Raw genomic sequence first — 27534 nt, forward strand, 5'->3', positions numbered from 1 at the left:
ACATTTCCCATTTAATGATGCTTACTTGAATTAGTTCTCTGTTGCTGTCCTGGGGCCTTCTGCATAACGGCGTGTGTAGAATTTGCACTATAACATGACGTAAGCATAAAAGCCGAAATGTGCTTATGCATAGAAAAATCCAGATGCAGGAATCTGTACGTACTCCAACTTCCGCATTCTTCCGCTACATAAATCCCGGTCAGCGTGAAAAGTAACGCTCGTGCACGCGCCTTCTGTCCTGCCCCAACTCCTCCTAGAAGTATGGCTCTTTGAATATGCAGATCAATATAAATAGCCTTTAAGCTCAGCCTTCTGTGAAAAGACAATGGGAAAAGCACGGGAGAAAATATAAGAATTTCAGCGAATTCCAAGTGGAGGCAAAGGAAAAACATACTATTTGTTGATTTAAACCGTGGTATAATCAACAAAAGGAAGTTGATCGAGTGACATAGCATGTTGGAGAAACTTGAAAGCTCAAGTTCACAAAGTCAGACAGTGCCGGAAATAAAAAAGAGTTTGTCAGATATCAAAGTCGCTGTGAAAAGGCGAGTCTTAGCCCACCTTCTGAGTGTCATATGAAAGCTTATTAGGGTACAGAGAAAAAAAAATAGGCACACAGTGGGGAAAAAGCACAAAATGTCAACTTCAATCTCGAAATTTCCACTTTAATCATGTAGTTTATATTGTCATTAAAGTAGAACATCATAAACTTCATCTTAAAATTGTTTATTAACCAGTTCTCAAATCACATCGTAATTAAAGTAGCACGTTAATGCTTTGTTTTGTATGTGATCTTCTATGTACTCTATGTGTGTGAATCACTACATGCTTCTTAAACCGGCTCTCTTCCTCCGACTGGACACATAATCCATTACATTTGTGATAATACAGCTCTCTGAATAACTAAAATACTGAGATGTATACATGATATTATTTTCATGATGATAAGAGTTAAAGCACGTTATTAAACATGGGTTACACAGCGCAGCAATTGTGAGTGACCATTGATGAAATTATTTATTGCAGCAGTACTCATAGGCGGCTCTAGGCTTGTGGTGGCCCTGGGCAGAGAAAGAATCGGTGGCTCCTTCGCCGCCAATGTCAATATGGTATCTTATGCACGGTGGATGGCCACGTCCATTGCTAACACTGCATAGTCGCCTCGTGCTCATGACACAGGCATTTAACTTTTGTCGAAATTTGCCGCTGCATTTTTAGCTGTGTCGTTATTTTCTCTTTCTGTTTTATATTCAATATATATTGCCGTGGCCGTCCCTGCAGTCCTTGCTTTTCTTTCTCCAAGTAACCGATCGCCACACAATCAGCTCTGTATTAGATGTTAAGCCATCTGTAAGCTTAGAGCACCGATTCTTCAAAACGCTTAAGGAACATTGAAATATCTTCGTAGTACATGTTTAATTATTCTATCGTTCACGCCAGTCCCAGTGAAGAATATAGATTACTAGCAAAATACCCGCGCTTCGCAGAGGAGAAGTAGTGTGTTAAAGAAGTTATGAAAAAGAAAAGGAAACATTTTAAAAATAACGTAACATAATTGTCAATGTAATTGTTTTGTCACTGTTATGAGTGTTTCTGTCATATATATATACACACACACACACACACACACACACACACACACAGACACACATACATATAAACATATATACATATACATATATACATATAAACATATCTACATATATACATATCTACACATATCTATATATATATTGTGGCATCCGGCCGGGACGCCCAGGAGGACTCTCCAGACCGCGAGGGGGCGTCCGCCCTGGTTATGTCGGGGGCCTCGGGTAAAGGGCTTGGAAGCCCAGCACCTGTAGGGACCCGTGGCCACCGCCAGGCGGCGCCCCGGTGCCTGAATATCCCTGGAGCCCAGCACTTCCGCCACACCAGGAAGTGCTGGGGGGAAGACGACAGAGGACACCCAGACGGCTTCCGGGTGCGCAGCCGGCACTTCCACCACACTGGGGCGTGTCTGCGGAGGATTCCCGGGAAGCAGCTGGAGCCCATCCGAGTTCCTATTTAAGGGGCCGCCTTCAGTCGATAGCGGAAGTCGGGTGGAAGAGAGACGGAGCTGGAGAGAGGACTGGAGGCGGCCAGGAGAGAGAGGCATTGAGACTGCGAGGCCTGGACATTGGGGAAACGGTGCTGGAGGCACTGGGGTTTGAGGTGCACGTGATTGTAAATATTTGTAAATAAACAGTGTGTGGTGGATCCAACTATGTCCGTCTCTCTGTGTCCGGGTTCAAGTCCACAATATATACATATACACATCTACATATATATACATATATACACACACACATATACATATATACATACATACATACATACAGATAAATATACATATATATACACACATACACTTACATACATACATATATATATATATATATATACAGTATATACACATATATATATATATATATATATATATATACACAGACACATATATACATACAGTAATCCCTCCTCGATCGCGGGGTTATGCTCCAGAACCCCCATAGACTAAAATCCAAGTAGAAACCATATGTTTGTGTAGTTATTTTTATATATTTTAAGCCCTTATAAACTCTCCCACACTGTTAACATTATTAGAGCCCTCTAGACATGAAATAACACCCTTTAGTCAAAGTTTAAACTGTCCTCTATGACAAGACAGAGATGACAGTTCTTTCTCACAATTAAAAGAATGCAAATAGATCTTCTTCTCTTCAGGAGCAGAGAATTTCAGAGGGAGAGAGAGAGAGAGCTCGCGCAAAGAAAAGCAAACAATCAAAAAATCAATACTTGTGCTTTTAAGTTTGCCGCGGCATTTTTAGAGGAGCGTTAGTATCTTCTAAGCAAACAGCCTCTGTGCAAACAGCTCCTCTGCTCACATCTCCTCCATCAGGCGCAGAGAACGTCAGAGGGAGAGAGCAAGATTAAAGCAACAATCAAAAAATCAATACGTGTACTTTTGTGCTTTTAAATATGCCAAGCACCGCAATAAAGCAGCATTTTTTAGAGGAGCGTCAGTATCTTTTAAGCAAACAGCACCTCTGCTCACACCCTCCGCCAGGCAGAGAATGTCAGAGAGGGTGAGAGAGAGGCAGAGACAAGCAAACAATCAAGCTCGCGGGATGCATATCTTATAGCATTGAGGAGTTTTAGTTAATATGTAATACATGCTCTGATTGGGTAGCTTCTAAGCCATCCGCCAATAGCGTCCCTTGTATGAAATCAACAGGGCAAACAAACTGAGGAAGCGTGTAGCATAAATTAAAAGACCCACTGTCTGCAGAAATCCGCGAACCAGCGAAAAATCTGTGATATATATTTAGATGTGCTTACATTTAAAATCCGCAATAGAGTGAAACCGCGAAAGTCAAAGAGCGTTATAGCGAGGGATTACTGTATATATCCAGATCTACATATATATATATACATATCTATATACATATATATATACATATATATATACTGTATATAGCAAAATCCCACGCTTCGCAGCGACGAAGAACTGCTTTTAAATTTTTATTAAGAAGAAAAGAAAACCTTTTTAAACTGAGGGAAAATATACCAATAACTATCTGTTAAGGATCTCTTTGTATACTACGTTGTCAGTTCAGCACTCCGGTTGTAATATGACCACGCTGTGCACTGAGATTACTTTTGAGAATGCCAACATATAGGTTTGTCCAGGAGGAAAGCAATGTTGCCTCAAATCAATGGCAACCTTTTGTAGGGTGTGTCCCTGAGACATAATTGTCATCACGAAGCAGAGCCTTACTGGAAATTTGAGGCATTTCAATTGAAATGGGAGATCAGAGGGTATAATGGTGATGCAAGGAATACATTCAGAGTGTGGCGCTCTGCTGTTTTTTTGTGTAGCTGCCTTCGCACAGCTTCTCCGCTGCTTTATAAATGAACGCCATATAAGGCCGTCGTTTCTCTTTGCTTCGCAGTTCTGTACTGTTTTATTGTTCATTTATTACGATTCATATAGTTATTGTGTAGCTATTCGAGACTTACTTTACTGTTCAGGTACCCATTTCCTTTATTTAATCCGCGGCTTGTACGCTATTTTTTGTTTGTTTATTACGATTATAGATATTTATTGATTCCCTTCTTTAGCTGACTGCCTGCTCATATAAGGTGCTCCACTGGTTTTTTGTGAAGCAGCCTTTACACAGCTTCTCCGCTGTTTTATAAATGAACGACATATAAAGCTATCCTTTTTCCATGCTTTGCCAAGGAAGCTGCCTTTTTATTTAATCCACGGGTTCTCCGCTGTTTTATTGTTTGTTTATTACGATTGTTATTGTTCTCTTTATTTATCACATTGTCAGTTCAGCACTCTGGTTGTAATATGACGAAGCTGCGTGAGCTTACCCTTGAGAATGCAACGTATAGTTGTCCAGGAGAAAAGCAATCTTGCCTGAAATCAATGGCAACCTTTTGTTGGGTCTGTCCCTGAGACGTCTTACTTCTCATCGCGAAGCAGAGTCTTACTGGATATTGGAGGCATCTAAATTAAAATGGGAGATCAGAGGGTATAACAGGGATGCGAGGAATACATTGAGTGTGGAGAAACTCTAGAGACAGCGCGTGTAGTAACATGTGGATTTTTCTTTGAGTATTTGGTGGCAGTGTGACGAAGTTGCTTCCGCAAGACCGCGTTAGCTGTGGAGCTCAGCTTGGAGCATATTCTTTTCCCCCCTTTTCAATTGTGTAATGCATTTTTTGAACAGGTTTGATGCATGGAAGTGATCACTCGGACTGTGTTCAGTCAGTTCACGTGAGCTGCTCTCTTGTGTGATGTTGCGATGTCCACGGCTTTATTTAATGTTAGCGAAGACCCGGCACTTAAAAGTTTCTCGCTACAGCAATTTTAACTCTGTTACAAAGTGATCCAAAGTCTTGTTTATACCTCGTGTCTTCTCATTAAACTTGTATCTTGCGAATAAAGTATTTGCCGTTTTTCTTCAGCACTCTTTAGGAGCTCTTCCTTCTTTTCTACGTACTGTGGTCACAGTCAGTTCACATGATTATGTGGGAGGCGTGATGATGTCACACACAGCTCCGCCCCCCACAGCCATCGAGCTAACGTCCATTACAGTATATGGAGAAAAATAGGTTCCAGTTATGACCATTACTGTTTCCTGCAGAGGCATTAGCTCTCTTGGAAATGTGTTCTTTTAATATTGTGGCTTATTAAATAATTAAACAATATCATAATATACCAGAAAAGGCGATATCCCTCCCATCGTGATTACGGCGGTACAAGAATCACATGAGACAAAATATCTTTTAGCTTACATTTACTGACGTTTTACGCAGTTACAGACGGGGAGGCATATGGACAGACTTTATCCAGGTGGGAATCTGGATCAACACAGTCAGCCATTTTTTCCGTCCCTACGCTGGGAGGGTTTCCAACACCTATTGTTGGCACAGCCTCGAAGGGTCTGGCCACTGTCCAGACCTTTTATATGGTTCTTGCTTCATCTGCTGGTCTTCTCCGTCTCCGAACAAGGGCTGAATTCCTCTCCCACAAAATACAGAAATATCATAGTGCTTACATGTCGATTCTCATTCTCCCAAGAAGGAAAGAAGGTTTGTGCTGATAGAGGACAGAAATACCCTAACCTGTGTTTAAGCTGACTATACAAGCCTCCAGTTGTCTTTGGCTATCTAATCCAATGCTTGGTCAGCAATTCTAACTGCTGAGCCTCTGTGTGCCACAGTTAACATGCACATGTGAATAAAACTCATAACAGTACTGTCCAGATACAGTGACATAAAGAAACATGTAGTATTACAATTACGCGTAGAATTTCGAAATGAAACCTGCCTAACTTTTTGTAAGGAAGCTGTAAGGAATGAGCCTGCCAAATTTCAGCCTTCTACCTACACGGGAAGTTGGAGAATTAGTAATGAGTGAGTCAGTCAGTCAGTGAGGGCTTTGCCTTTTATTAGTATAGATTTAAATGAAGTTAAAGTTTTATCTGTATAATATAATAAACATATTTTGCTGCATTTCATCTTAAAAATGATATCGTCATCATATGTAAATACGCGCTTTATAAAGTGGCTCAAGTTGTGCAATATTATAAGTGCAAGTTTACAGTGGGGTGATTGTACTTATAAGTACAAACCGTTCTACAAGGAGCAATTGATTGAGTGCGTTTATAATTCTTGGGATGAAACTGTTTCTGAACCGCGAGGTCTGTACAGGAAAGGCTTTGAAACGCTTTGCTTGATGCTGTATACCGATAATTCTCTTTCCGATCATCTGCTGCTGTGATTCACACTCAGATACAGTGATATAAATAATCCAAGTGGTGCAGTGAGAATAATATGGAAAAAGATGATCCGCTGTAGCAACTCCTAACGGGAGCAGCTGAAAGAAGGCTAAAGCAGTTATGGTATTTGGAATACTATGGCTATTTCCTGGACCATTATATTGTTACAGGTTAATTACAATCAGAGGCATTACACTAATATTATTATATATTTTTTTTATTATTATATATATTAATTTCAGTGTGTTTATAAAGTCGCGTCAGGAAAGGAAAGGATAACCACACAGGAACAGTAGCACTGCTTTGACGTTGGGTACCGCCAGTCTGCAAAACCGAGCAGAGAACTTGCGTACGACAAGATATGAGGTACCGTGGAAAAGTGCGTGGCTTTACGCCAAGTGTAGGTTTTATACATCGCGATTTGAATGTGGAAACATTCTTACGCAACATTTCTGTGCGTATGCACCGTTTATACATGAGGCCCCTGGTGTTTACATACTAGATGCATAATACCCATGTGATAATGAAATATATACAGAGATGGAATATGGCTGATTGTAGAAGATGATATTGTTAATTCTCCCAAACCTCCAGAATTAAAAAAATAACATCTTTTAAGTTCGCTTTATCTTCTCAGATAGCCACTTTTCACATCAACTCTGACCTTTCACCCTTTTTAAACTTTCCTGCATTTTCCGCACCCTTCCAACTACTCCTTCACTGTATGTTAAAGTCTAGACATACATCTGATGAAGTCAGATGTCAGAGGACATATAAAGTTCTATCTATCTATCTATCTATCTATCTATCTATCTATCTATCTATCTATCTATCTATCTATCTATCTATCTATCTATCTATCTATCTATCTATCTATCTATCTATCTATCTATCTATCTATCTATCTACCTACCTACCTAATCTACCTAATCTACCTAATCTACCTAATCTACCTACCTTCCAAGACTCCACCTTAAAGATTTTGATGGCACAAGCCCTTAATGGTAGCTGAATAGATAAGTGAAGTAAAGGGGAATAAAGTGAGGGAAGAAAAGCAGTGCAACACAGTTGTGGCCTAGGTGCTTGTGCAATCTGCATATTACTGTTATCTCTTGTGAGACCTGAACAGGATATGAGTAACTTGGTTATACTACAGATAAACAGTCTAATGTAATGCTAATAAAATCTAAATCATGCATGAAGGGCATAGTTGAAGCATGCACGGTATGAATAATATTAATAGATGAACTAAGGTTTTTCAAATGGGAATACTCATTACACAATTCTCCAAAAAAAAACATTTTCTGCTCTCTAGTTGGATTAATTCTTAGTATTAGTATTAGACAGGCAACACCCTTATTTTACTTCTGCTTGGTATGTGTGAACAAACCCACTGGTTACTAAGGTGTAACTTGAATATACATGTGTAAGCACTGATAAAGCAACCTGTTCCTAAGACGCTGGCTTCATTGCATAACTGTTGAGACTTGTGCATTCCTCATACAAGATTAAAATTACCCATTTTCCAGAGAGCAGTCAGGATGAAAGGAAAATATTCTTTCATATTGTAAAATTAAAATATTGTAAATTGCAACTGACATCCTGCCGTAACGCTCTCAGAGGACTGAGATTTAATAAGAACAATTAATCTGGTGTTCACTTTCCTTGGTGACTAAAAGATAAATAAAAGTGTGCCTATAAAACAGCATTGAATGACCAAGATTTTAGATTAAAATCAGTCACTAATCAAACTGTTAATGAAGGTTTAGTGGCTTGTTGAGAGTTGGCTATTAGGCCTCTGAGAGACAAACTGAGCGTAACTTGAAATTAACAAAGAATAGATATTGTCAGTTTTAGTGGCGTGTATAGAGAAACGCCCTTTAAACAAATGAAACTTCACCTAGCAACAAATAGACTGTGTACAAAGGTAAGGTGTTGGGGTCAACAGTCAGAAATGTGAGCATAAGGCTTCCAGTTCTCCTGAGTTACCAGTCTGGTAGACTAGCGCTGAACACTGTAAGAAAAAGGAGGGGCAGAATCAAAGGGTTCCCACATTTAATGAGTAGCAGTTTCTTAAATGAATAAGCAAAAGGAAATAACAAAAAAAAAATGGAAGGACCATCCACTGTTAAGACAAAGATCTGTTTCAGTTCAATTTCTCTACACAGGGTCAGTCCGCATTGGGAGCACAGTCCAAAATGATCTCTGACTGGTTGTCCATTTTCTAATATAGGGGACTGACCAGAAGGGCTGGAACCTCTAGACATGTATGTTGTGTGTATTCTTACCCTCCACTCTAGGGGAGAAGCCTCCTTCAGGAAATTTGATCATTTTTATTATTAAATCAGTCACAGAAAGAAAATTCTATGCCCTTGAAAATTTAACTTCCATAAAACTGAATTGTCAACGGTTTCATCTCCTGTACAGTAGCTGGTTGAACCACCTCTCACAGCTATTACAGTAAATGATCTTTTCGGATAAGCCTCTGGATAACATACTGGAGCAAAGACTTCAAGGTTAGTTGAGGAGCCAACGTGGACAGCAAGTTTTAGATCTCCCAATAGAAAGAAAAGGACTCTGACTGAGCCATTTAAAGCCATTTTTAAGCCAATCTTGTTCTGGTAGTGTGCTTTGGGTGAAGGTTTTGTTCCATGATCTGTCTACATTCTGGAGCATTATCTTTCTATCAGCCCAGACCAGATTTTTATAGTCTCTGCTACTGAAAAGCATTCCCATAACATGATAAAAATAATAATGATAATACATTTTATTTATACAAGGCGCCTTTCAGAGAACTCAAGGACACCGAACAAACAAATAAATAAATAAATAAATACAAAACACAATTATAAACAACTTAAAACATCAGAAAATCTAAAAATTAAAACCAAACAAAACCACTATAATTAAGAGGAAGAAGAAAAAGCCATTTTAAACAAATGTGTTTTAAGTTTACATTTGAAAGATGAATATGATTTGATATTTCGGAGATCCGCAGGTAGTGAGTTCCAGTGCTTGGGAGCAGAACGGCTGAAAGCTCTGCTCCCCATGGTGGTTAGACGGGAGGGAGGAATGGTCAGATGGGTGGAGGAAGAGGATCTAAGGTTACGGGATGGAATGGCAACATGTAGAAGGTCAGACACATATGGAGGTGCGAGGTTATGGATGGCCTTAAAAGTTAGTAGCAGAATCTTAAAATCAATACGAAACTTGATCGGGAGCCAATGAAGCTGCTGCAAGACCGGAGTAATATGGTGAAAAGATGGGTTTCCAGTGATGATACGTGCTGCAGAATTCTGGACTAACTGAAGCTTGTGAAGAGATTTATTAGGGAGACCAAAGAGGAGTGAATTGCAGTAGTCCAGCCGAGAAGTGACAAGACTATGAACAAGAATGGCAGTAGTATGAGGAGTGAGGGAGGGACGAATGCGATTAATATTACGTAAGTGGAAGTAAGCAGACCGGGTGATGTTATTAATGTGACATTGGAAAGATAGAGTACTGTCGAGGATGACACCCAGACTCTTGATGGTGCCTTTTACAGTATTGATGGTGTTACCATAACTGATGTGTAGTTTTAGATTTACACCACACATACCGCATATATTTCAAACTTAAAAGTTTGGCTTTAGTCTAATCAGATCACAAGACCTTTTGGTATATCTTTGCAGTATCTTTCAAGTAACAGTTTGGAAATCATTTAGGGCCAATGCAATGTTTTTTCTACTTTTTTAATACTTCTTACATGCCATTCTTCCATAAAGATACCTTTTGGGCAATGCCTTAGAGATTGTTAAGCCATGAAAATCCTCTCTACTCACAGCCACTGACTCTGCAACTCAGTTAGAGTGACATGTAGAATAACAGTAACCTGTTTCACAAGTGCCTTCATGTTTGGTGATTAGGTTTCAACGGGCGTTCTGACCTGGCTGCAGTTTTGTATTTTTTGAGTTTTGAGGTATGTTCCATGCCTTTGAGATGGTCATGTACCTTTGTCCAGGTCCGTGTTTATATAATTACATTCCTGACTTACCTTGACTACTCTTCTGTCTTCTGCCATGATGTACACCAAGGGTTATCAGCATTGGTCCTGAAGGACCGCAGTGACTGCAAGTTTTTGATCCAGCCAAGCTGTTTAATTAGAAAAAAATACTTGTCAATAATAGATCATATTTAATATCATGACTTGTTGGTGTTTTAACTCTGCAATGTCAAATTAATCTTAAATCAATGTTTTTTTTTCCTTTATAATGATATCATCCAAATGATTTAAAACTTGAAACAGATGAGTAATTTTCAGTTCTTCACTTTCTCTACAGTTTCCTTCTGAGAATTTTATTAAACTAAATAGTGCGTGATCAAAATCACACAAGAGTAAATGGGAAAATGTTAAATGGAGAACTGTGGGTTCCTTTGTCATTTGCATCTTATTGGTAATAAAAACTGATTAAAACCAGTGAATTCAGTTATTTAAGACTAAAAGCAACAATTAAGGGTTCAAAATCTTAACAAGTGAGACAACTAAAACGAAACAGAAAAATGTCACTTGAGCAATAAATGCTCCATCAGCAATAAATGATTTCTCATTAAGTAATTGGGTTGGAACAAAAACCTGCAGCCTTGATAAGAGTCTGAGTCTTATATAGCAAATCAATTAAATAAAGTTAATTAGAAGCAAAAACTAGACACCAATTAGGAAAATGGTTAGAATCAAATATTGTAGCCACCCTGGCCCTCTAGGATTGGAGTTGGGCAACCTTGATGTACACTGTTTGGTGGGTCAGCTGGAAAAATTCTTCTATTAATATACTGTATTTTATATTTATAATCTGAGAAAATAAAATATAAAAATAGATTATTCACAGTTTGCTCTGACAAGGCTGGGATTCAAAGTTTCTGGAAATGTAGCACAGTAGAAGTACCACCACCATGTCATTAACAATTCATTTAATCAATTTTTATGTAGAGCCATTAACAGCATAAACTTTGAAGAGAAAACATTACAATACAATATTAAATAAGGAATGTGGTCAGTACCATAACATCAACACACAAAATATAAATAAAACTATTCATGGGATCTTCAATATAGTGCAGAACATCAAGTCTAACTCAGTGTTTGGTTCCAGTTTATCAAGTCGGATTAATAGGTACTGTATGAGGAGTTTGATTCAGGTTATTTTCTGCCACTGTTGGGATTAGAATACCATCATCTTGATGTCAAGCTTATAATAATGTGGCCTCATGTGAAATGGGCAGCAAATCATTCAGTTCATTAGTACTGAATTTGACATTACAGTTTGGCATTCATGTGTTTATGCATGCTGAGGCAAATGCAAAACTGACACCCTCTGCTTTTGTGATCTAATAATTTTAGCATAGAGTTTAATTAGCTCCACAACATAAGCATTTCTGAAAATGTATTACATTTACAATAGCTCAATTCCATGCTATTTTTTAAAATGTTGTCATTATCATTAATGTTTTGCTCATGATACATGTGATAACACCTATAAAAAGCTTTTTATCTCTATTTAAGACCAACACTGTTAAAAAAACACATAACATGACATAAAATAATATTCTCTTGCCCACTTAACCCAATTCAGTGTTATTACTGTTAAAGCCTATCCTGTGAGTACTGATTACAATTTATGAAGCCAACCCAGGATGGGATTCCAGTCCGTCATAAGAATTACTCTGTGATGCCTGGGTTGCCTACAGCTGGCATATTCATACTTAAGCCTGGGACATTGATAGTCAGGAAACACTGATGGACTGGGCAATGAGGAATGTGCTGGCTGGGCACCCATTTAAATGGCTTGCACCTCAGCCAACTCAGCTGGTCACCGATGGGGTGATCCAAACCTGGCTGTACTGTACCTACCACTTTCTCACTCAGGCACCCACAGGATGATCTTCTGAGCCCTTTAGGTCACTCCTGCTGAGCATTTGGGAGCTTCATTCACTTCATTTGATCACTCCACAAGGGGCAAAATCTCAACTGCCATGCCTACAAGCCAGCAAACCAACCCCTTTATCCAATATCCTTCCAAAGCCATTTTTCTCTTGATTTATCTTTCTCCCTTTTTCTTAACTGCCAACCTCCCTACTCATGCTTGTCTCGAAACCAAACACTCCAAGGTTGCACATCGCTGCAGTCTTGGCCCAACACAGGTTAACAAAAGGATGCCAGGCACAGCATTGATCCAAAAAAGCTGTCAAAGGTGCAGGCCTTCAGCCTCTGAGGCAAACAGTGCAGCTGGCAGTACCAGTGCAAAAAAAAAGAGGCTCCTCCTGTTTAAGACCCTAAAACTGAACGCTGAGTCAAAGGAGCAGGATCTTGATGCGTGGTGAAGAGAAAACTCTCCAAAATCTCTGCTACAGATGAGACAAGTTTGGCATGTTATTTCCACCAGCCTACAACTGGTGGAACCCATGGACTGTGGATGGGTTGCAGGAAAATGGTTCTGTGATGTGGCCACCTGCTAACCCTCTGCCTTTTCCTTTTCAGGCACAGCTCAAATCAATGAACAACTCGACATTGTGTTGTTTGACTCTTGTTAGGTGCTATTTCATGCAGTTACAACAATACATTGAAAAAAGGGCCAGTCTTACCAGCATTCAAGGGGAGACATGCTGATATCCGAGTGCCACTTCCTTAATGTCCTCTCAGGTTGTTTCCCATACCTTAAAAATGATGGTCATTCCAGTGCTTTCATATGCTGTGATACTGGTAAGGGACTGGCCCCAAAAACAAATCAACCATGGGAAGCTGCAGGTTGGTGTTCGAATAAGACAAGAGGATGGCTGTAGATGGTGTCTCTCTGTCCCAAGGCAGGTAAGGACATTGCGACAAAGTACAATGAGGCTGACTTTCACAGAGAAGGTGAGAAATGTCCAAAACATCCCCTGCTATGCCAGCTCTGCTGTTGGAAGCTATGCCGGAGACGCTGTTAACTCTGAATGGTTACTTCAGACTACTCCTTGCCTCCTTCAGAAAGGAAAAGTGGAATGATGACTTGCTGATGTTTGCTAGTGTGAAGATTGGCCTCGACCATGAACAGACTCCAAGACAGCTATGTCCGAAACACACTTTTTTTATTGTGTTTTCCTTCAGCCAGTACAGCACAATGCCCAAAATACTCTCAGTCCTTATTATTTTCTTTTCTTGCCACCACCACTTCTCTTCATCAAACTCTGTCATGCTACCTCCCAACTCCGGCTCCCGGAATGGAGTGAGACGGCCCCTTTTATCCAGTACCTGGATGTGCCCCAGGTGCTTCCTGACGAGATTCCTGCAGCACTTCCTTTTGTGGTGGAAGTGCTTCAGTCTATGTTGCCTGGAACGTTTGTGTGTCCCCTGGCAGTGGCCACGTGCCCCAACAGGGTGAAGCCTCCCACCTCCGATCTTGTGGCTCCCCTGCACCCCAGGGCAGTAGCCCTCTCGTGTCCCAGGGAAGGTATTGGCACTCTCCCGGTCCTTCCACGTCCCAGGCATCCCAACTGTGCAGCCGTCTATCACACTAGAAATACCATCAATTTGGTTAAGGGCCACATTTCGATTTTGAACTTGATCTGCTTTACCAGGTGGCCGAACACAAAGGCCAGACTCCTGGTCCTGCATGCTTATTGACATGAAGAGACATGTAGTTGGAGAATCACTCCTGAATAATTTATTGTTAACGGCAGCAGTCAATACTTGTGTTAATCTTTTTTGTTGATTTTTCATTTAAAAGTGAATAACCTCGTTGGTTCCAAAAATATGTAAACCTGTGTGCGTCTTTTCAAATCACAAAAGGTAAAAAGGTGTGTTCTGGCTGATATACAATTAGTTTGAACCTTATTTGTCCCCAGTGGGAAATTTGTATTTTTTACAGCAGTTCAATAAATTAATAAATAATATTATCATATTATGACAAACAACAAACTGCTGTCAGATATACACCAGAATGATTTATAGAGATAAACATAAAATGAAAGAAAACTTCCGACTTGGCAGTTACAGTCTCAATGTGGTATTGTACAGGTGTATTGCTGCTGGTATAAAGGAGTTCCAGTAGCATTACTTGAAACAATTTTGCTGAAAACTTAAGTTGGCTAAAGCACTCAGTGTTAGTTTGTAAGAGAGAGGATGTGCAGCATTGTTCATAATGGCCATCAGTTTTGTCCTCATTCTCTCCTCCACTTCTACCTCCAGAGAGCTGAGAGTGCATTCCATAGTCTGCCCTAATATAGTTCCTCTGTGTTATGAGACCAGTCCAACCTCTCATTGGTTTGGACCCCCCAAGTACCTGTAAGAGTACACCACCTCTACACTCACTCTTTGAATAGTGACCATACACAGAGGCTGTTTGGTGCGGCTACATTCAATAACCAGTTCTTTGGCTTTGCTGATGTTAAGTTGTAGACAATTCTTTCTACACCAAGAAATGAAGTTCTACCCCTGACTCATATACTTTATCTCATCCCCCCTTGATACAAACATCAAGAGTGTGGCAATCAACCAGTGTTTTGATATGTATATCTGTTCTGAGCCTTCCCCAATGGTTAACTCGATTTTATATAAGAGTACACCAGTGAATGACAAATGTCACACTGTGCAAACATACAAGTCCATATCTGGCTGGAACCTTTTTATATCTTGTGCAAAGTTGTGTTTCTTTTCTTCTATGATAAAAAAATCATTGATTCACTGCCAATAGTGATACGCGAACCCTGCTGAATTTGTTTAAGCCTCAAGGTTTACAAAATCGTGAAATTATTTTGGAACTTCGCCAAACTCAGGAAAATGCTTTTAAGTCAATAGGGCAGAATAAACTGAACTAGTTTTGAGTGGATGTTTATGGTGTAATGACCTTATAAGTGGCCATGATGGCTAGGGAAACATCTGCCAACTATGCTGGAGCAAATGTTCGGGCCAAAATGTGACCTCAGCTGTGAGGGAACAGTACTAATTGTGACTCCCAGCGATAAAATTAAATATCAAAACAGTACAATTACTGGCAGACAGTAAACATGAATTCACTAAGGCTTATCCAACCCAGATTCCATAAAAAATATTCACACCTTTTGAACCAAAACATACATTTTTTTGCCTGCCACTGCTACCTTATACACATAACACTAAAGCACGTGGTCTCCTTCCTGGTTGCATAAACTGCACAGATCTCTGGGTAATAGTATTAAAGGCTTGAGTGTTACACACAGGTCACATTCAAGTCCACACAAAAAGACATTACTTTTAAGATACAAACATACAGAAACATTTTCTGCTTTGTTCTGTGTGCATTTTGAGTTTAAATGTATTTGCAAGTTTTCCCCTAATTTTTAGCCCACTGCTAGGATCAAAATTATATATTTGGGAGGCTATCTCATTCAACATTGGCTGTTATAGCTTTGTGATGTTAATAAAATTTATCTAAGCAGACAACATGGCAAAATTACAGGAAAATATTCACTGGACAAGACATACAGGTCACTGGTGAGCGTAACATATTTGCTGCAAAAAACATTTTAGCGAATTTTGCCAATCAACACTAGTAGACAATATTCAACATCAAAGTCCAAGTTGCTCATATCTATCCCACCCTTTCCTACTTGTGGTGATGTATCTGACATCGCCTTGTGGATGCTGCACCCATAAAGTAGCTCCACATTGCTGTTTAAGGCTGAAAATAGAGAAATTGCAATGGAAATGTAGCCGTCGGGTGCTTGACAGAGTATGCAAAAGTAAGTCAATAGATGTGTAATCTTATAATTCAAACCTATTATAGGTACAGGGCTAATTGAAACACTCTTACAACCTATTAAGGTTGTAATGCCTGAGGGACGGAACAAAATTAAATGGAGTAAAACAGAACCATGTGTGGATAGGATGCTAGTCCATCATAAGTTATTAGCATGCACAGCAAAGCATACACTTGTACTGGGACAATTCAAATTGGCCATTTAACCTGAGAACATGTCTTTAAACTTTGTGAGTAAAGTCCCAAAAGAAAGTCAAACAAACACAGGAAGCATATGCAAACTCCACAGAGACGGAACCCTGGCCAGGAAATGACCATTAGATCCAAGCATTGTGAGGTGGAAACACTATTTTAACCCTTCAATAAATATTTGGATTTTTATTATTATACCTACAGCCAGTTTTTCATGATTGTACTCACTTCTCTCAAGGGACTGTGACAACTGTCCCCATGATTGTGAAAGAAAGAAAAGGATCTTAATTGGAAGATAATTAGTATTGATGGTCTTTCTACATCTAAAGATTTTCTACAGAACATCCCATTCCACAGTGAAGCTGATCAGATTGGAAAACTAGGCGGAGAATATAATGTCTTTTTCATTTAACTAAGGAGACCACTGTAGGCAAGAATTATTTATTTTGTTTATATAAAAAAGGTAGGATAAGCTCTGGTCCCCTGCAACCCGAAACATGGAATAAATGATTTAAGAAAAGGGATGGTAGTTAATTACAGGGATCTTACAAATCACTGATTTAATCTAATCATGCTGACCGACCCCTGTAAAGAAATTACAAAACAGCCTTCCACCCATCTTTTCTCAGAGCCTGCTTTTTCCAATAATGAGTCAAGGAGAATCGGAAACTATTTATACAGCATTATATACAAGGAAGGAACAAATTCTGGATGGGACACCAATCCATCACAGCACAAACTTACACAAATCCACATTTACTCATTCTGGGAAAAATTACAGAAACAAATCAATTAACACAGACATCTTAGGATGGTAGATGGAAACTGGAATACCTGAAGAAAACACACATGGATTTAAGAATACTTTGTAAATTCCACATAGAAAGAACCAAATCTGGGTCCGAAAGCTGAAGAGAAACTAATTTTGTTTTTGGCAGTCAGACCCTGTGCCATTGGGTATGAATCAATCAAACAGCTCCTAAAGAAAAACAAACAAACAAAAGGTGCACATATAAAGTTGGTTTGTTCTGCATGTGAGTATGTTACATGGTGGCATGACATCTTGCTCTGGGGTGGTTCCTGGCTTGTGTTTGAAAAAAACAGGTGCAGAAAATGGAAGAATAGTGATGCTTTGTAAAAGAAATGTAAAATGAGACATATAACTACACGTATAGTATTCCATATTCTACTTGGCATTGTGTGCAGGACTAAAGAGCACTGGTAACATAATACTAATTGTGGCGAATAGCAATACTTTGAATAATAGATTATATCACTTATATGCCAGAAAAGTATGTATATTTGGAAGCTTTCCAGAAAACAAAAATAAAGTCCATCTGATCTTCAATGGATATGACACATATGCTGAGCTGTGCTGAATATTTCCACGCTGTCTTGCTTGTGCTTCATTTCTCTAGGAAACATTATCGTAAATGGACAAAACTTTAAAGCAGCAAGTTAAAGGCAGGGATGAGATGAGAGTGTTTTGATAAATCCAGTCAGTTATTTTCTTTTTTATACGGTGTCTTTAATATTGATATTTATGACAAACAGCTTTACAATGCAAATCAGATAACTAAATCAACTGATTTTGTGCAAAGGAGGACAGCTTCTTAATACACCAGATGGTGCAACTTGGACCCATCACCAGTGATGAACCCAGGATCATAGGGTGTTACGAGTCTTAGATCATCAGACACCCTCACCTTGGTGACCCGGTGATTAGTCATTAGAGGTGATTAGTCTCAAGCTTGTGTCCAAGTAGCATGCTACACCGTGGATCACCCGTCTTGATCCACAACCATCTTGACGCTTTCTCTACGGCTTCCATGTTTTTGATGCCTCTTCTTTCCTGTGATCCTCTAATGCCAAGGAGACTTTGTGCCTGATGGAGAGACTGCCCTGCAAACCTCCTGCAGCCCACCTCAATGGGCTCACGGTGGGACTTCCACCCATACCTTCAAAATTCTTTTACCAGTTTAAGATATTTATCCTACTTATGCTCATGGTCCTCGTCTATCCGATCCTCCCAGGGGACAGCGAGTCCAGAATAATCGCTTGCTTTGAACAGTCAGATGTTAAGACCAAATCCATCCTGGGGGTTTTCCTCACAATGTGTTCCACTAACTTCCAATGCTTCCCTAGGTCAGCCTTCAGTTGCCTTCACACACCGAGGGTAGCAGCCAAGTTGATCTCTGAGCTCCACCTGAGGTTTTTCACCTGCCTTAACAAAGGCAATGTTGGGCTGTATTTATAAGTGGGATGCTGCAGACACACATGCTCGCTAAAACAGAATTCTAAAACATGACATGGGAACAGGTTCTGGGATAAGTGGTGTGTATATTTATATATATATATAATATATATATATATACTGTATATACTGTATATATATATATAGTAATATATATATATATACAGTATTACAAATCACAGTGGTAGTCAATATCTAAATTGTTTTTAAACTTAAAAACCTGTTCTACTGCAGTACATTAGAGTCCAGGATAGTCATATTGTAACAGTACAGCAAACCTTAAGGGGAACGGCTTATGATAAAGGCATTAAGTAAATGGACATTTTACATGGGTGGGTCTGTGCTACTGATCAGAGTTCATGCAGCACCCCTTCCTAGGCAAAACAAATCTTAACCTTGTTTCTTCAAAAAAAGTATCTACAAGTAAACAAAGTGACAGATGACACAAAAAACATTCTTAGATTGAACAAATTTTGTCTCTCTATTATAAATAAAAATCTTGGAAGGGAGACTAGGGAGACTAGGGAGATGAGACGTGATCTTCTCGGAAGACAATTTGACATCCCGCAAGAGACACTTTAACGTCACGCGAGACAAGGCAGTGAGACAACATTTAAAACAAGTTTATGGACATCTAACCTAGCAGTTGTTGGAATGCTTTTGGCAAACATGTTTCATGTGCTCCCAGCTCTTAAAACAACAAACGACAAGCAGAAGACGCAGCAGCAAGCCTGCAGATGATCCGACTGCTTCTCCTTAGCATGCGTTCAGCCAAACCCCCTTCACAACGCGAGCGGCAGAGATGCGAAGTGGCAAAAGGACAGCTGCTGTACAGGCTTTTAAATGATTGACGTGCAGTACAGCAAGCAAAATGCGCAGCTCGTCAGCAGCAGCAGCAACAAGCCAGCAGATGATCCAACCGCTTCTCCTTAGCTTGCATTCAGCCGCCCCTTCACAACGCTAGCAACGTTATACATCCTGCGAAAAAAAGAGATTTAACCATGCTTGGGGCCAGAAATAAAGGACAAGTACAGTATTGTTTTTACAATAGTTTTAAAGTAAAAGTGAAAATAATGCATATGTAACAATTCCCATGAAAATAAGAATCTCTTTAAATTGTATATCCAGTAAACCAAACCCGGGGGTGGGCAAGTGAAGTGAGCAGGGGACGGAGCCCCCTAGTATTTTATAAATTTTAACTTACAGTAACTTATTAGGAACAATATATATTCAGATCAGTACAACAAATGCATTCATAATTCTCGATTTTTTGTTAAATCTTTCTCTTACAATTAGTGGTGAGTCATTACAGTATAAGCAAGCTTCTGTAGTAATGTCAAAGTGTTCAAGGTGGTGACAAGAAGAATATGGAATGTGCATGGAAACAAGATATTGAAAGCTCAGCTATAAAGAAAATCTTGAGGAAATAATTGAAACTAAATAATTGAAGCAATATGCAAATACTGTAATGAATAAAAATAATAATAATGATGATGCATTTTATTCATATAGCACACTATATAAACAATGTTGTATCTAAGTTTTTTATATTGTTATAATTTATACAAAGGAAACACTAAAATAAGCATCACAAAGTTTATAGAAACAGGATAAGTATCCATTATAAAATAACTAAAAACACATTTAAAAAGATACATCATCAACCTTAATTTATAAACAGTGAAGGCCTAAAAAGAGTATGGAAATTTGTTCCACAGATGCAAACCATCAGATCAGAAGGGCTACTTGCCCATTGTGGAGGGTTTTGTCCATGGGACAGCCACAGAATATGACACAGACTGGAGAGATCTTATGGACATAAGCAGAGTAAGTAAATCCCAAAGATACCTGTATATGGGGGTAGTGACAGTGAGAGATTTGTATATGAGCAGCAAAATCTTGCACCGGATCTACGTCTTGACAAGCAAATTGTACATAAAAGACAACCAGAGGTATGTGGGACTACTTCTGTGTATTGGTTAGTACATGTGTAGCATCATTTTGAAACTTCTGGGTGGCCTTCTGTGGGAAACATGGCAAACAAGTAGCTGCAGTAAACCAGTTGCTTGTTAATAGAAAAAGCCTAAGGATTATTTTAAGCTTTCAGAAGAAAGGTGACCAGGTGATCATCACATAAGAGGAGGAACAAAGTCAATGTCAGGCTCAAGTCACAACCAATGAATCAAAAAAGGATCAAAGCAGCATTAATTAAAGGACAAAATGAAACAAAGTGAATAATGAAGAAAAGTCAAAACCAAAATAACCTGATAACTAAACCTACATTAAAAGAAGCTTACTGTCACTAATAAAGAATGTAATTTTGCCAAAAGGAATCCGAAGTAACTTGATGTCATGGCAAATTATGAATGCGGTAGAGGCATTTAAAAAACGACAATGAGGAAAAGAGGCAATTAGATGTCAGTATAAAATAAAATGCAATAAATTCATTGAAGGGAAAAAGAAATCATGCAAACAGAATTTACAGCAACAGACTCTGCAAGTCAAAATCTGCATGAAATACATGACTACATGGCATTAAAAAGGAACACGATTCATAACAGCGGGACAGTATAAAAGCATGACTCGGCTTTCAGCATCTTGTATCAACAGAGGTGGTCTGACTCTTGATATGTTCCTCAGATGATAAAAAAAAATCTTATATAAAGGTTTTGGAGAGTGAGAGTAGGGTTGAACTTCACACATAAATTGGTAACTAGAGAGGACAGGGGGATCATCTGACAATTTAGGGTAAGATGAACAAACCCCAATTTTTTGATCTGCCATGGGGTATCAATAACAATAGCTTCTGATTTACTATTGTTTATTTGTAAATTGTTTTCACTTATCCTGCACTGGATAACATCCAGGCATTTGGCGGCCTAAGACAATCCAAACTGATTATTAGGAGAGGTATAAAAATAAATGTGTGTGTCAATAGTGAAAAGACACATTGTGTGAGTGTAACATTTTAACCAGGAACAGCTTGTAAATCAGGAAAATAGTTTAGCCCAAAACTAACCCCTGAGGCAATCCAAATGAAACAAAATAAGATTTTAATTTATATTTTCTAAAGGCAATGTGTTCTTTCCTCCTGATAAGAAGTCAAACAGTCCAACACAGTGACAGATATCTGCACCTACCTTTCTGAAAAACTGCATTGCCCACAAGCAACATATTGTTGTCCTTTGCTTTGAAAAGACCAAGGAGGGTGTCTAAATTCTAAGCCATAGCAGAGGCAAAGGAAAAACATGGGTGTGGCACTATACAAGAAACTGAAGCAATATTTATGCACTGAAAAACATTCCTCTGTGAAATAACAAATCGGCCTACCAACAGCCCAAGACACCTCACCACTCAGCAAAAGTATATTTTACATCAGGAAGATTTTTAAACTCTATACAGCAATAGCACCAGACACTGTACTACCGAGAATATATCCAAATACAAAGCAATGTAATATTCCCACCTCTAGTATTTATTTAACAGAGCTGTGCTTAGTACTGTTGTTCCTTTTAGCATTACTCTTCTTCATGCCTCTATACAGTTCATTTTCTACTCCTAGTGATAGTTCAGCAAAATTAAGGACCCCTGTTTTTGGTTGCTGTAGCTCATTCCATTTTAATATTGAATCTTACCCATTGTTTTCATACATATCGTCAACTTCAGGACATTAAATAAAAAAGATGTAACTGGCTGATCAAATAAAAAATCTTACCAATATCTGCAGATGCTGTAACTATATAATAATAGACAAAAATACTGAACTCTGCTACAGAATTTTGAAGACAAACGGAAAGACAAAATTATAGCATTAGCAATTTAAAATGTACTGTAATGAGGATAGCATTTGCAAGAGATGCTGTCAAAGACAATATTTATGACATGGAAACCAACAGCAATCATGCATTGAAAAACAAAAAAAAATTATCAAATAATTAAACAAGGCCCGTTTCCAGCTGAAAGCTTCTGTTTCTAAATTTTAATAATTCAGGAAACATTTTCTATTCCAGTGACTTGACATATATTTTCCACTGGTGCAAAGTGCTACAACTGCATTCAAACAGCTGAGCTTTACTAACTCCCTTTCAAATCTTAAATTCCACATTACCGAGCTACCCAGTGCTCAAAGCAACTATATATGAAAAACAATGGCAATATCCTTGACTTTATTGGATTCACATCTTTTATTTCATTCTTAATTCAAAGTAAAATACTAAATGCTGAATTCAATTCATTTTTTTTCCAAGCAATATTAATGTAATATTTAATCATTTCTTGACTCACTGCCATTGCTGGTTCTAGTCTTTATAGGATGTAACAAATGCTGCTTACATTTTAGTTAGAATCTAATCAGTCAGATGCAAAACTATATTCTTTAGCAAAGGTTAATCCAGTATAACAGAGTTCAGTGGTTAATGTACAGAAACATTCACCGAAATATCCAAGGATTACCTATATCCATAATACATTGTATTAGGCAATCAATATTCTAGGTGATCCAAAGCCGTCTCTTTCTTCTGTCGGTATTGTGTAAAAAGCAACAAGGGGAAAGTAATATTCCAATGTGCTCTTTAACAACAATCTATTTTTATAGAGTGCACTTCCGAGACTTCCAGCCCAGAGTACTACATAGGCCCATACCTATCACCTAATAATGTACAGTAAGAAAAATACAGCACATGTTAAAAGGCAGTGAGGAAGAGAGTAAAAATATTATTGTGACATGCGTGACTGAATAAAGCAAGTGTCCCTGAAATTTCAAGCATACAAACGTCACAGATTTTGACCAGCCATAACATTACTGAGCGGCCTAATTATAAGCAAACAAAGTCATGCAAGCATAACTTATACATAATGCGTGGAATGACAAACTGGACTTAGACTCTAACTTTCCATTCCTGCTATCCCGATTGTGAATGTGACCACTGAGCCAGAATCACAGAGATTGAGCAAGAGGAGGAAGACGTGGAGGCCTATATTTTAAAGGGGGCACGTGCTCCATGAAAAATAGGTAATGATAGGCCAAAAAACATCAAATAGATGGCAGAGGACAAAACATTCAAACATTAGAAATAAACTGCACTTAGCTTAACATCTTATGACAATTTAACTTCTTAAAACAAGCAGGTGTGAGGTAGGCACAAGATCTTCATCAGATCCTCTGGTAAAAACAATAAACAAATAAAGTTTCCAGGGCACTTTTCTTGTGTGAGGCTCAAGCTTTGACTCTGCAGCTGTGCCCCAGAGGTTTAGTTGACAGAAAAGATCCAAAGGCAAATGGCTAACTGACCTCCAACATGACAGCATTCAGATATTAAATCAAATAAACAATAACAGTATGGTGTGTGTTAACTGACCCCTTGTATCACTTGATTAAATATTACTAGTCACGGTACCTATTGAAGGCAGGTAATAGAATAGTTTTTAAAAATTTGCTGTCTCTTGCCCTACTATGTGTACCTTCAGCGCCTTTCTTCAGAATAAATTTGTCTGAACCTCTCTTCACTGGTCCCTTTCTCCCTATGAAATCTGCTTCTCAGATTATTTTCAAGGTGCCTTGCTCACCACCTGTCTGCTTTTATACTATCCATCTTTAAAGGCAACTCTCTTAGCCTGCGCCTTCACTCTCTCCATATGTGTCTCGCACTCACACTTTCTCTTTCTTCGTGTCAACAAAGCCAGACTGACCAATCAGATTGTTCTTTGGAACTGGACACACAAACCTCATCGTTTTATTATAATAGAGAGATTTACATTTGCCATTTTATCATCTTGTTCAGATATTATTTACAACATTTGCCCAATAAATTATTTAATTGTTTACAAATCCTTTCTTCCCACTCTACCTCACTATAACCAGGCCTCCAGGTCTTCAGCTCAGATTATGTTTTGCAGTTTCTCTTTGTTTACATTTCAGTGTTCAGTAGGTCATAATGTGCTTATTATTCCCAGCAAATATGAAGTTCTTTTATAAATTTGTATCATTCCAAGCTAAGTCTATGCATAATTAAGTAAATATAATAAAAGATAGCACTTCCATATCCATTTAAAGCATAAGTTACAGTGACATACTAGCTATTGATTATATCTGGTAACTGACTTGCTTATGGCTCTACAACAGTAGTCATACTGTCCTGGAAGATCAGTAGGCACAACTTTGGCTATTCAATAGGCTAGAACCCAGAGCTGGTGACCCTCACAGCAGAATAAGGTAAAGCCAGGAAACAGCCCTGGATGTGACACCAGTTTATTGTAGGGGACACTTGCACTGCTTTTTCACTACCATGAGGAACAGGGCAAAGCCAGATTTTTAATTTATTAACACTTTTCTGCTAAGGTTTTTAGAACTACTGCTGAATTTCTTGTCTGGCTGGCAGCTGTGGCCAACAATATAGGCACTGTTGCAGCAGTTTTATTTAATTTACCAATTATTTCACAAAATGGATGACATTGCAAATGATTGGTTTTAACATATGTTTTTTAGCTATTTGCATTAGAAGAACATAAAAAACCTGGGGAAAAAAACTAAAAGCTTCTCAGTCTAATACATTGTTGGTTAAGAATGATGTTGAAGATGAAATTATTATGAAATTAGATAAGCATCCATAATAATAAAAAGGAACCTCCACTCCAGACAACACCCCCCACCCCTAACACAGCACTGAATAGCAGAAGTAGATACTGTACATACAATAAAAAGATACTTACTCTATTGTTTTGTTTAGTTAGGAAACTTTTAATCTTGCCTTGTACAAAATGTATGCTAATGATTATATAAGGGTTATGAACTGCAATTAACCCTGGCTCTGCCTAGCATAGTGTGTTACTAACTGAATGGAAAAGTGCATATTGGAGATTTTGCAGTATGAAGTAATTAGAATGTTTCGAGATTTAGTATTCCCCACAGTTTGATTGGCACATTTATTGTACTTACTTATTATTATGGCTATAAAAAACAATAATCAGACTTGAATATTACATATTCAATTCTCCTTGGTAGCGAGTTCCTTTCTTTTTCTTCTTTCTTTCTTTCTTTGCGAATTAAAAGATCTTTTTCTCTCTATTGATACAAAAAAACTAAAGCTTGTTTCTTCCAGAGTGGTCACACATACTTTTTGAAGAAGTGTGTTATTATCCTGGAAAATATATCTTGTGTCAGCAAAGGCAGAGTTCAACCCTCGAATGGATGTCCATCACTCTGAACACATCACGGAAACTTATATACATACTAACACTCGCTGAGGCTGGAACAACTGAGATACATGCATATATTTGTGATGTGAAAAAACGTAGAAAACTCACATAGAAATAAGAATGTTCAAACTTCACACAGTCAGCCATCTAGTCTGGAATCAAACCTACTGCATGTCATTGAAGATGTGAGGAAGGGCCACTAAATGTCACACCATTATGTGCCCTAAAAGTTGAGAGACATAAATAAAGAAGTAAGGTCATGATTTTATCAATAAAAACGTATTTGTGGCCTGCCGTTTTATTACACATGCCCAGATTACAGCACTATAATAAAATATAAAAAATAAAATAACAATACTGTATATGTAAATTGGATGCTAGACTACATTAATAATACAGTCATTATTTAATGTGAGATGGTGCATCTTCAACCCATGCAGCTGATTTCTGTGCAAGTAAAATTGCTGTAGTTTGCAGATTAAAATACTGAAATACACTATGCAACTATTGAATCTCTGATATTACCAACAAGTGTAAACAAGAAAGGTCAATCTTAAAATTAGAATATCTAACAACAATCATAGTACTTTTCATGTTTCATTTGAAAGCACTTTTCAAAACTGGCTCTTACTGCTGAAACTAAACACCTTCTGCACAGAACTAGGAACAAAAGACCATTAGATAGGAACAAAAGACCATTATAAATGAGATGAGGCCATTCACTACCTGTAACTAGTTTGGGCAGCTAATATTAAGGTGTCTTTGCATCTGTGTATGAACATATCTATCAGGCTTTATTAGGTTATGCAATATGTAATTTTACAAACACTTTTACTGAAAACTGAATATTTTGCTACACTGACACAATCAGTCTTCTTTTTATATAGTGTGTAATGTCTAGTTTCTAACCTGCCCTGAAGACTTTTCCACACCAGGCTTTCTTTTCTTAGAATACGAGGGCTGCATTTCTGGTTGGTTTAAATCAACACACCTAAATACTAAATATAATAAACCAATGTAAACAGACTCATCTGAGACTTTTAAGGAAGATTTCACTGGTATTGTCTTTTAATTGATGAATTAATAAAGAAAAGCTTGGTAACATTTCTGTGAACAAATTGATAATGTAAAATATTTCCAGCATTATTGAATATAATAGTTTTGGAGATTACGGGTTCAATATGAAGGTGAAGGTATACTGATAAAGTGACTGAAAAAGTAAGTATAATGCATAAATAACATAAACTAATAATCATATAGTTTTCACCATGCCAACACACAGAAAAAATACTGTATCAGGAGACGATAATGAGAGCCAAGAGTTGCTAACCATATCCATTTGATTAGCTGGTGATCAGCAAGTTCAATCACCTTTAAAAAATAAAAACTTTGCAAAAAAATTATAAAACAATTTATAAAGCTATTTTCAAATAGTCCAACATCCTACAGACAGATGAAATAAATTATTTACAAAATGACATCTTTGAAGTCAATTTCCAGTCGTCCCAGGAGTGGGAGGCCTCAGTAAACTGATCCAAATTTCCAACCATTTGATGCACTAAGAAAATGCAAAAAATTGAACAGCTACATCAAGGGATGTAGAAGCATCTGACAACACAGAAAAGGTTTTAGTTTATCATTCCTTTATTATGCAACTTATTGCAATATTACAGATTCCCAGCATAACTCAGATAGAAATAATATTATTGTAACAATGAATGTAAAAATGATGCATTACAATAAAAGTTAATATTTATTGGAAAAGAATAAACAAATACTTGTATTAAAACTAGATATTATCATTTTAATTTGCATAGTTATAATATACATTGGT

At 38.0% G+C, this 27534-nt stretch overlaps 1 long non-coding RNA gene across 1 annotated transcript; it reads right to left on the reverse strand.

Moving 5' to 3' along the window:
• Positions 1-277: 277 nt before the first annotated feature.
• Positions 278-21703, reverse strand: LOC120518949. Its single transcript, XR_005631346.1, has 3 exons — positions 21647-21703; positions 10345-10442; positions 278-312 (listed from the first exon to the last, which is right to left on the reverse strand). It is a non-coding gene; the product is annotated as an uncharacterized LOC120518949 (long non-coding RNA).
• Between the last annotated feature and the right edge of the window lie 5831 nt (positions 21704-27534).

The sequence above is a fragment of the Polypterus senegalus genome, chromosome 1 (genome assembly GCF_016835505.1).
Source record: "Polypterus senegalus isolate Bchr_013 chromosome 1, ASM1683550v1, whole genome shotgun sequence".
NCBI classification, from domain to species: Eukaryota; Metazoa; Chordata; class Cladistia; order Polypteriformes; family Polypteridae; genus Polypterus; species Polypterus senegalus.